Source organism: Periplaneta americana, chromosome 14, assembly GCF_040183065.1.
Source record: "Periplaneta americana isolate PAMFEO1 chromosome 14, P.americana_PAMFEO1_priV1, whole genome shotgun sequence".
Lineage (NCBI taxonomy): Eukaryota > Metazoa > Arthropoda > Insecta > Blattodea > Blattidae > Periplaneta > Periplaneta americana.
The window spans coordinates 144,015,886-144,028,481 of record NC_091130.1 but is presented as its reverse complement, the minus strand read 5'-3'; positions in this window follow the sequence as shown (position 1 = coordinate 144,028,481).

The following is a 12,596-nucleotide window of genomic DNA, read 5'->3' as shown; positions in this document are numbered from 1 at the left end:
CTGTTTCCCTTGTCTTGTCTTTGTTCTCCTTATCTCACCTCTGTTTCCCTTGTCTTATCTTTGTCCTCCTTATCTCACCTCTGGTTCCCTTGTCTTGTCTTTGTTCTCCTTATCTCACCTCTGTTTTCCTTGTCTTGTCTTTGTTCTCCTTATCTCATCCCTGTTTCCCTTGTCTTGTCTTTGTTCTCCTTATCTCACCTCTGTTTCCCTTGTCTTGCCTTTGTTCTCCTTATCTCACCCCTGTTTCCCTTGTCTTGTCTTTGTTCTCCTTATCTGACCTCTGTTTCCCTTGTCTTGTCTTTGTTCTCCTTATCTCACCTCTGTTTACCTTGTCTTGTCTTTGTTCTCCTTATCTCATCCCTGTTTCCCTTGTCTTGTCTTTGTTCTCCTTATCTCACCCCTGTTTCCCTTGTCTTGCCTTTGTTCTCCTTATCTCACCCCTGTTTCCCTTGTCTTGTCTTTGTTCTACTTATCTCACCTCTGTTTCCCTTGTCTTGTCTTTGTTCTCCTTATCTCACCTTTGTTTCCCTTGTCTTGTCTTTGTTCTCCTTATCTCACCCCTGTTTCCCTTGTCTTGTCTTTGTTCTCCTTATCTCACCCCTGTTTCCCTTGTCTTGTCTTTGTTCTCCTTATCTCATCCCTGTTTCCCTTGTCTTGTCTTTGTTCTCCTTATCTCACCCCTGTTTCCCTTGTCTCGTCTTTGTTATCCTTATCTCACCCCTGTTTCCCTTGTCTTGTCTTTGTTCTCCTTATCTCACACCTGTTTCCCTTGTCTTGTCTTTGTTCTCCTTATCTCACCCCTGTTTCCCTTGTCTTGTCTTTGTTCTCCTTATCTCAGCTCTGTTTCCCTTGTCTTGTCTTTGTTCTCCTTATCTCACCTCTGTTTCCCTTGTCTTGTCTTTGTTCTCCTTATGTCACATCTGTTTCCCTTGTCTTGTCTTTGTTCTCCTTATCTCACCCTGTTTCCCTTGTCTTGTCTTTGTTCTCCTTATCTCACCCCTGTTTCCCTTGTCTTGTCTTTGTTCTCCTTATCTCACCTCTGTTTCCCTTGTCTTGTCTTTCTTCTCCTTATTTCACCTCTGTTTCCCTTGTCTTGTCTTTGTTCTCCTTATCTCACCCCTGTTTCCCTTGTCTTGTCTTTTTTCTACTTATCTCACCCCTGTTTCCCTTGTCTTGTCTTTGTTCTCCTTATCTCACCCCTGTTTCCCTTCTCTTGTCTTTGTTCTCCTTATCTCACCTCTGTTTTCCTTGTCTTGTCTTTATTCTCCTTATCTCACCCCTGTTTCCCTTGTCTTGTCTTTGTTCTCCTTATCTCACCCCTGTTTCCCTTGTCTTGTCTTTGTTCTCTTTATCTCACCTCTGTTTCCCTTGTCTTGTCTTTGTTCTCCTTATCTCACCTCTGTTTCCCTTGTCTTGTCTTTGTTCTCCTTATCTCACCTCTTTTTCCCTTGTCTTGTCTTTGTTCTCCTTATCTCACCCCTGTTTCCCTTGTCTTGTCTTTGTTCTCCTTATCTCACCTCTGTTTCCCTTGTCTTGTCTTTGTTCTCCTTATCTCACCTCTGTTTCCCTTGTCTTGCCCTTGTTCTCCTTATCTCACCTCTGTTTCCCTTGTCTTGTCTTTGTTCTCCTTATCTCATCTCTGTTTCCATTGTCTTGCCCTTGTTCTCCTTATCTCACCTCTGTTTCCCTTGTCTTGTCTTTGTTCTCCTTATCTCATCTCTGTTTCCATTGTCTTGTCTTTGTTCTCCTTATCTCATCTCTGTTTCCATTGTCTTGCCCTTGTTCTCCTTGTCTTCCCCTTGTTCTCTCCATGTGTTTCCTTGTTCTAATTATTATCTTCCCTTTTGTTTCCCTTTATATTTCCCTTGTCTTACTACTGTTCCACTCGTTCCCCTTATTCCACTTATTCTCCTTGTATTTTCCTTCTTCTCCTTGTGTTTCGTTTGTTATCCTTGCGTTTCCCTTGTTTTCCTTGTGTTCCCATCTTTTCCTTGTGTCTGCCTTGTTTTCCTTGTACACCCTTGTTTTTCTTGTATTCCAATTGTTCTTGTATTCACCTTGTTTTCCTTGTATTACCCTTGTTCTCTTTGTGTTCCTCTTGTATATGCCTTGCCTTTCACTTATATCCCCATATTCTCTTTGCATTACCCTTTTTCTCCTTGTATTTCCTTTGTTCTCCTGCGTTTCCCTTCTTTTTCTTGTGTCCCCCTTGTTTTCCTTCCTTCCATCTATGTTTCTTATGTTCCCCTTATTCTCCTTGTATACCAATGTTCCTCTACTCCCATTGTTCTTGTATTCACCTTGTTTTCCTTGTATTCTCCTTGTTCTTCTTGTGTCTCCCCTGTTTTCCTTGCCTTTCACTTGTATCTTCATGTTGTCATTGTATTACCATTTTCTACTCGTATTCCCTTTGTTATTTTTGTCTTACACTTCTTCTCCTTGTATTCACCTTGTTCTCCTTGTATTCTCACCCATAAGAAAATAATAAACAGCAATGATAGAAATACTTCTATTACTAACTACTACTGATGCATAAATCTGATCGCCCTGGCCTTCTATGCTCGAGGTTGTGGATTCGATCCCGGCCCAAGTCGATGGCATTTAAGTGTGCTTACATGCGGCAGGCTCATGTCAGTAGATTTACTGGCATGTAAAAAAACTCCTGCGGGACAAATGTCCGACACACCGGCGACGCTGATATAACCTCTGCAGTCGTTAAATAAACTATAAATTAACAATTTTTACGTAAATCTGACGTAAGTTTCAAATATCATACAATAACTTAGCTCAGCAGATACAACCTGCTATCACGACTGCTGGTCAGCAAGTGACATATGAAGACATAGTTAGAAGATGAGGGGGGTTGTCATGGCAGGAATAGCAGTGCGGATTAAAGGTTTACCCATTATACGTCAAAATTATGTGTGACTATTACACTTTTACTACGTCACACTACTTTTGACCAATAAAACGGTACGAAAGGACGTATTTCAACCAATCATGGCTGCTTATCGCACAATTTTATCGCGTCCCTAGCATTTGTTTAATTTTATCGCCTCCCTAGCATGTTTATTTTTATCACCACACTAGCATTTGTTTCTTTGTTTGCCAACATTTCAAACTGCACTGGTCTGGATGTCAAAAAACAGAAAATTACAAACCACTCCAGTCGATGCACAGCACTTTCAAATATGATTCGCATTGACATTCAAGAACAAGAATTAATAAAGATCACTAGTCATATATGAAGAGCACCATTCGGAAATCCTGAATAAGTTGAGGGATACACCATGTACAGTTTCCCTGGAAAAGGATGAGACGATTGAATATTCCTAAGTCTCAGATGTAAGACACTGCGCATGATCGGAGACCAGAGCACCGATACACAAGATAACGAATATTGAGTTACTTAAATTCAGGCTATTTGGTTTGTTACTAGCATCGTTCCGAAATTCAATTAAAAAACTGCAAAAAATATGATAATATTACGTAAATAAAAGATAAATATATACATAAATCGTGTAGTTAAATCGACAATGGACCTTCATGACTAGATCGACACTTCGCACAGAAAGGAAAGCTTTCATGTCGTTTCCATAGCTCAGACGGTAAGACTTCTGCGTGTTGTGTAGAAGAGTGCGAGTTCGATTCTTAGTCTACACAACAATTTTTTTGTCTAAATAACGTTGAAATAGCTAAGTCACGTTGAAATATAGTTTTACAAAGTCCTGAGATTAAGTGTTAATGATCGCAAACAATACAAAATTACAAGTTATAATATTATAAACGTTAATCTAATGAATGCATTTATACACACACATATATACAATGTAAATGCATATATATTAAAAACTAACAATTAAAATTAAATTAAAAAAAAAATATAATAATAGACAAACTTTTATAAAGGTTTAGAGTCCTTAGGCTATGTCATTTGTTGAGTAACTATTACAATAATTTATTAATAGCTTTCCCATATGTGTAAGAAATGCACTCGCAAAAAACAATTTTTGTTAAAAGTATGGCTTTGGATTATTTCATTCTCACCCCTGCAGTTAATTTTAACTATTTTATCTACGTGTTTGCATTCAATTTTATTCATGTTATGATTGAATGTATAAGCACTGTTGCAGTTATTGACTAATTACATATATTAATAATTATTATTAAATACATCTGTTAAGTAACCAATTGCAGTATCTTTTGCAAAATCTATAATGTTTAAGTTGTCAATAATATTTCTGTACTATATACTATAATACGTTAAAAGAATTTGCAATAGATTTGGGATCCTCTACTTTATAATCATTGGTTTTAATGAAAAAATATTTTCTTTCTTAGGATATCTACAAGTTTAAATTTAATAATATTACGAATAGGTTTCATTGCATTATCTGAATTTTGTACTTTTCTACTCAAATATATTCTATTTCCCTCTTTCATAATTTTTTATAAATTACACTGTACTTCTTGCAGTATTTAAGAACATGAAGATCATTACATTGCAACTCATTACATATAGATTCTTCTTTTTAATACATGAGATTTTGAAGTCCCTGCGTTATCTACATGTTTTAACTTTTGAATTTTTTCACAACATTGAGTGGAGAACATCCACTGAAGTGATTATGAAATTAAGTGAAAAATTCAATATATTCACTCTTAATATCAGTAGTACCAGTATCATATATGTTTTTCCAAGATTCATTTTGTAGACATAAATGTAAATAATCACTAGATACAGCAATTACGATCCTTTCTTAGTTTTTAAATTAATATTTTGAAATTGTTCAGTGACATTGGAAACACATAGGATTTGTTTATCATGGTCAGACAAGCCATTGATTATAGGTTCTGTCGAATAGGAATTCAGTCTAATTCTGTGTACAAAACGTTTATCAATGGCTGTGTTACTTCAGCTTGTATGCTATGGGAAAATGACCCTACGAATAAGGTTTCCAGTTTCAAGGAGTGAATTTAATTTCCTTTTACGGAAAAGTTCCGAGAGATAATCTATGTTTATGTCACTACAGATCACAAATTCCATATGAGATTTCTAAAGTCTTTTCTTTACAAATTCAATGTTGGTTATAAATATTAATAAATAATGTAAGAAATATGAATGATTGTAGTTATAAGTCTGATTTACATTATAAAAAGCAAGAAGTTACATTCCTCGCCAAGATTCGAACTTTCGATGTTTGGTTTTGTCGTCCAACGCACAACCACGGACCTATTCAATGCTTATGTTAATAACATACAATTTAGCTGTAGCAATGTGGTGTCATAACTTGGGGTTTGTTTATTTAATGTAATTAGATTTAATTTGATTAGTTTCGCAACAATTGGACTTCCTGTTATATCCTGTTATTTAGATATTTAATTTAGGGTTGATTTATTAACTCTTACTATGCAAGATGCCTCTTATTTCAATAATTCTATATCATGTTAAATAGTCATTGTCTACACTAAAGTATTATCGTCATCTCTCATTTCTCATCGTAATGGCGAACCGACGTGACATGAGACAGCGAGTTATAGCTCTAGTTGAGGCTGGATATGGGGCTAGATCTGCTGGCCGTTTGGTCGGTGTTCCTGGAAGTACAGCCGCGAGATGGGTTCATCGTTACCAAAATTTTGGGGAGGTCGAAAATCGCCCTATTCCTGGGCGTCCGCGGATTTCTTCATTGGAAGAGGATGCTCTCTTATTCGAGACAGTTCGACAGGACCCCTTTCTGACTGCTAACGAAATAAGAGCAGCATCTAACTTTCCCGGCTCTTCACAGACTGTGATCAGCAGGTTGAGGAACCGCGGTATTAGGAGCCGGAGGGCTGCGCAAATGGAAATATTGGGGGAAGCACAAGCTGTCGACCGTCTTGCCTTCGCTACCAATCGAGTGGATTTCGATTGGAGAAATGTAATTTTCTCCGACGAAACAACCATCTCGAGTGATTACGAAGGTCCTGTCCGTGTCTATCGTGAGGATGGTCTCCGACATGATCAGCGCTATGTGCACCGACGTGAAAGATCGGGGCGCTTTAGCATATCGTGTTGGGGGTGGATGTCTTACGATGGACCTGGCGTTATAGAACGCATCGATGGCCGGTTTAATGCGGAAACTTACGAGCACATTCTGGAAAATATATTCCTTCCCTCCGCCCGAGAACGTTTTCCCGAAGGAACATTGCTGTTCCAGCAGGATAACCATCCCGTGCACTATGCTGCAAGCATTCAAAGATGGTTTCAAAGGAGACCCGAGATCGAAATCATTAATTGGCCTCCGAAGTCACCTGATTTGAATGTCATCGAAAATTTATGGGCGGAATTGAAAAAGAGAAGGACAGCCACCTATGCCCACCGACGCCCTCGAAATCGAGACGAATTGTGGGATCAAGTTGTTGACACCTGGGAAGATCTCGCCGGGGATCAGAACTTATTCCACAATCTCGTGACATCCATGCCGGATCGACTTAGAGCTGTAATAGAAGCTGATGGCATGTGGACAAGATTTTAAGTTAAAAGGTCTCTTTTTGTTTCTTATGATTTTTGTTTGAGGAAGAATACTTTTAACTTCCAAGTAAGATTTATTTTTTTTTGACGAGGTTCAGCCCACTTGTAAGACCCAGAAATTGGGCATAAATTATTCCATATTTTTCGACAAATTAGACAGTCGAGGAACTCTGAACAAATTAATTACACCTCAATAAAAAAAAAAGTTTTACCTGGGATCGAACACGAGACGTTTCGGTTATACAATGGAACCGGCACGCTACTATATGAGCTACCGAGACAAGACAGTGATAGCAGCAGTCCAGAATGTAGATCCCTTAGCAGGCATTTGCCATTCGGTACAGTGAAGCAATGATATTTTGGGACTCGAGCTATGTTGTGAAATCCTGGCCTTAAATGGCAGTCTTCTTCGTGATCCTTATTCTGGTCCTTGTCCTTGTTGTGGTCCTTGTAACAATTCTTGTACTATCTGTCATGTTATGTATCCCTACGTCGATATCGAGTGAACCGCGCTGTAGAACTTTAACTTCCGACGACCAAGAATCGTCTCATTCTTTTTCAGGGTAACTGTACATCAACGAGTTCACTTCTTTTACGCACACGTCCAATATGACATCAACTGAACCACCAACCACTAAAACATTCAAATTTGAAAATTGTACTTTCAATAATTGTTTCTTTTAAAATTATTTATGTTCATTTTTTATTTCATCATCGTTAATTAAAAGGTTTCTTGTTTATTTCATCATCCCTAATTAAAACTTTTCTAACACTTGTTTATATTATTTAGGTTATGTTTGTTATAGCTTCTGATATATGATATTATGGATAGTCACGTATCAGAGATTGTTTAATACTAAGATTTATTGAAAATCATCTGTCAAGTGACGTTGATTACTGGGATCCGGATGATTGAAGTGGAATGCAACTGTTTTAATAAAAATGAAACTGAATCAACAAAGCCTTCTTGACTAGTAACCGTCCACAGAGTTCAATGAAGATTCCATAGTTGCCACAACTGATAACAAGAAAACATAATCATAAAACACTACTGCCATCTAGCGTAATGTTGAGATGATACAATAATACATTTGAAGACAGTTGTATTTTCGTAAGTCAATTAATATTTTATTGTATTGGAGTACTTCGTTACTTCTAATCTTTATATACTTTCTTCTAATCGTGTAATAGTCAATTAAATCCCACTCGAGTTTTGATTTTCTCTAGATAAATCAAAACCTCTAGTGAGATTACTGTTGATAACATTCTAGGGTTAAATAAAATGAACAGTTTTATTGCAAAATAAGTATATAGATTAACAAATATTATTATTTTCTGCCATTAAGAAGTCTGACGGTATGCAGCTGGTCAAACCTGATTTCGTGCGTGTATCCGGCGAAGCGCTGTTACCAACTACGTAGGCTTTCTACGTAATTTTCTAATTAACCATACACTTAGGCCTACTTACAAAACAATTAACAGATTTATCAACAGTAATCTCACTAGAGAGTTTGATTTATCTAGAGAAAATCAAAACTCGAGTGGGATTTAATTGACTATTACACGATTAGAAGAAAGTATATAAAGATTAGAAGTAACGAAGTACTCCAATACAATAAAATATTAATTCACTTACGAAAATATTGAACTGTCTTCAAATGTATTATTGTACCATTGTATTCCGCTAGATGGCAATAGTGTGTTGTGATTAGCTGTTTTCTTGTTATCAGTTGTGCCAACTATGAAATCTTCATTGAACTCTGTGGAAGGTTACTAGTCAAGAAAGCTTTGTTGATTCAGTTTCATTTTTATTAAAACATTTGCATTCCACTTCAATCATTCGGATCCCAGTAATCAATATCACTTGATAGATGATTTTCAATAAATCTTAGTATTAAACAATCTCTGATACGTGACTATCCATAATATCATATAGCAAAAGCTATGATATAACCTAAATATAATAAACATGTGTTTGAAAAGTTATAATTAGGAATGATGAAATAAGAAAAGTTTTAATTAAGGATGATGAAATAAAAAATAAACATGAATAATTTTAAAAGGAACAATTATTTTAAGTACAATTTTCAAATTTGAATATTTTACTCGTTGGTGGTTCAGTTGATGTTGTATTGGACATGTGCGTAAAAGTAGAACTCGTTGCTGTACATGGTGTATCCCTCAACTTATTCAGGATTTCCGAATGGTGCTCTTCATTTATTTGTAAATAGGGTTTCAGGGAAGATGCATAGCTATGACCAGTGATCTTTATTAATTCTTGTTCTTGAATGCCAATGCGAGTCATATTTGAAAGTGCTGTGCATCGACTGGAGTGGTTTGTAATTTTCTATTTTTTTGACATCCCGACCAGCGCAGTTTGAAATGTTGGCAAACAAAGAAACAAATGCTAGGGTAGTGATAAAAATAAACAAATGCTAGGGACGCGATAAAATTAAACAAATGCTAGGGACGCGATAAAATTGTGCGATAAGCAGCCATGATTGGTTGAAAGACGTCCTTTCGTACCGTTTTATTGGTCAAAAGTAGTATGACGTAGTAGAAGTATGATAGTCAACAGTAATCTCACTAGACGTTTTGATTTTATCGATAATTCTGCGAGTGGAACACGAGCAGATTTATCTAGAGAAAATCAAAACTCGAGTGGGATTTAATTGACTATTACACGATTAGAAGAAAGTATATAATGATTAGAAGTAACGAAGTACTCCAATGCAATACAATATTAATTGACTTACGAAAATGCAACTGTCTTCAAATGTATTATTGTACCATCTCAACATTACATATATTACGCTAGATGCATGCTAGATGGCAGTAGTGTCTTTATACAGACACTGTAATGATTAGTATTCAATAAATCTTAATATTAAACCATCTCTGATACGTGACTATCCATAATATCATATAGCAAAAGTTCTTTTTATCCTCTCAGAGCAGAAGCTGTAACATAACCTAACTAATATACACAAGTGTTAGAAAAGTTTTAATTAACGACGATGACATAAAAAAATAAACATGAATAATTTTAAAAGGAAAAATTATTGAATGTACAATTTTCAAATTTGAATGTGGTTGGTGGTTCAATTGATGTTATATTGGACATGTGCGTAATAGAAGTGGAACTCGTTGATTTAGGCCTACATGGTGTATTCAACTTATTCAGAATTTCCGAATGAATAATTTTAAAAGGAATAATTATTGAATGTACAATTTTCAAATTTGAATGTGGTTGGTGGTTCAATTGATGTTATATTGGACGTGTGCATAATAGAAGTGGAACTCGTTGATTTAGGCCTCCATGGTGTATTCAACTTATTCAGGATTTCCGAATGGTGCTCTTCATTTATTTGTAAATCGGATTTCAGAAGATGCATAGGTATGACCAGTGATTTTTATTAATTCTTGTTCTTGAATGCCAATGCGAGTCATATTTGAAACTGCTGTGCATCGACTGGAGTGGTTTTTAATTTTCTGTTTTTTTGACATCCAGACCAGCGCAGTTTCAAATGTTGGCAAACAAAGAAACAAATGCTAGGGACGCGATAAAATTAAACAAATGCTAGGGACGCGATAAAATTGTGCGATAAGCAGCCATGATTGGTTGAAATACGTCTTTTCGTACCGTTTTATTGGTCAAAAGTAGTATGACGTAGTAAGAGTGTAATAGTCATTTTAAAGCATTGCACTGCCCTCTTCAATCCACAGGCTTATATTATTTCCACTATATACAGCCACAACTGGTATAGTCGGAGAGTCCAATTGTTACTCAGATGGAAGTTATTGTGTTGGATATATATTTTTTGCAAGCATCAATACTTATAATATTAAGCGGTGTTGTCATATTTTTGTTCTAAAGATTATTCCTGGTTACTATTACTTTTATACCGATATCAATACATCGATTTCTTCCACCACCATCCACAGAGAATACATTTTAAGCTATAAGATTACTTTTAATTATAACTGAAATTAAAACGACTAATCTTTTTGTCGTCAACAAGCAACTCCAGACAGCACAATATTGGTTTTTACTCCACTTGGAGTAGATATGAGAACGTCAATTACAATTGCTAACGCAACATTGGTAGACATATCGCTGACTCAATATTACAAGGTTCTATGTCAGGAAAATTCAGGAATTGTGTTTTTAGTGTTGCAAGGTTATTTGCAATGGTATCTACCTCCTAATATCATCACTAGATGGCAGCAACCAATGGGATGAGCATAACAGCTAATGCTAATAAGTTGTATGTGGAATTTGTTCTTCTGTTTGATTTGCAAAGTTATATCACAGTCTAGTACGTACAGTCGCGAAGCTCAATACGTAGTAAATATGCAAATATTAGGTAGTTGCTCACCACTAGGATCGCTAATATCGCCTCATTACAGGCAATGCAAAGTAGTACCGTCACAGTCTATTGTTTCTAGCACCCTCACAACTCAAGCTTCGTGACTGTATATAGTAGACTGTGGTTATATGTATACACACAGACCTGTATTACTATAATATTAGAGAGTTTAAAGTTGAATGGCTCTATAGTTCTATAAATCACCTTTGTGGTATTAAGGTTTATATTCAATGGGAAGATTCTAACAAGCAGGCATGGATGAAAAGGAATGTTACAGACAGAAAGAACACTGAAAGGAAAGAATTATTCAATAATTCAATGTAATTTAGCTTTGTACTTCGAGGTTATGTTACATACAATACCTCGTTTTATAATATCTATAAACTAAGACCAGATTATTTTTGTTATTTTTTAGAAAATATATTAGAGTACGAGCACAATCATACGCTCATTTCAAATGTTAAATTGTGAATAAATTTGAAATTTGAATTTGAATTGTATATTTTTGTTGGAATAGTTGCAGTAATTATTAAGAGCCAGAGAAGCGTAACTCCATTGTTACTGCTAGAGACCGAATTTTAAAGGAAAAATTTTTCATAAAAAAAAGGACAAAAAAGGGGGGGGGGAGTTATAGCCAAAAAAAACTTGAAAAAGAACTATATATTATTCCCCAAAACACAATTCAGCACATTCATGGAAATACATCGCACACACAATCTTACATTTATCTCTTCATAACATAAGGAAAGTGTTGTATTTCATATGGTCAAAAGAAAGGACTTCGAAAAGGACTATATTACTCCCTCAAAAGGGTGATATTCTAATTTTTATTTATTTTTTTATTTCAGTTGGTTATTTTACGACGCCGTAAACAAACCGCAGCTGTCAACGATATGTTACAGATCCTTGGGATTACAGTCGCATCTGGAAAGATCTTATCAATAAACAAAAAAACAAAAATACTTATTTTGAGCGTATGAAGTCTGGAATGGTTGTGTGTTTATTTACGTGAATAACAGAGATCATTTGAGACTGTCAGTTAAAGGATTGTGTGTTGGTTTATCTAAGTTACAGAGGTAATTTGAGACTGACAGTTAAAGGATCGTGTGTTGGTTAATCTGAATAACAGAGGTCGTTTGAGACTGTCAGTTAAAGGATCGTGTGTTTGGTTTATCTGAATAACAGAGGTAGTTTGAGACTGTCAGTTAAAGGATCGTGTGTTGGCTTATCTGAATAACAGAGGTCGTTTGAGATTGTCAGTTAAAGGATCGTGTGTTTGGTTTATCTGAATAACAGAGGTAGTTTGAGACTGTCAGTTAAAGGATCGTGTGTTGGCTTATCTGAATAACAGAGGTCGTTTGAGATTGTCAGTTAAAGGATCGTGTGTTTGCTTTATCTAAATAACAGAGGTAGTTTGAGACTGTCTGTTATAGGATCGAGTGTTGGTTTGTCTGAATAACAGGAGTCGTTTGAGACTATCTGTTATAGGATCGTGTGTTGGTTTGTCTGAATAACAGGAGTCGTTTGAGACTATCTGTTATAGGATCGTGTGTTGGTTTGTCTGAATAATAGGAGTCGTTTGAGACTATCTGTTATACGATCGTGTGTTGGTTTGTCTGAATAACAGGAGTCGTTTGAGACTGTCTGTTATAGGATCGTGTGTTGGTTTGTCTGAATAACAGGAGTCGTTTGAGACTGTCTGTTATAGGATCGTG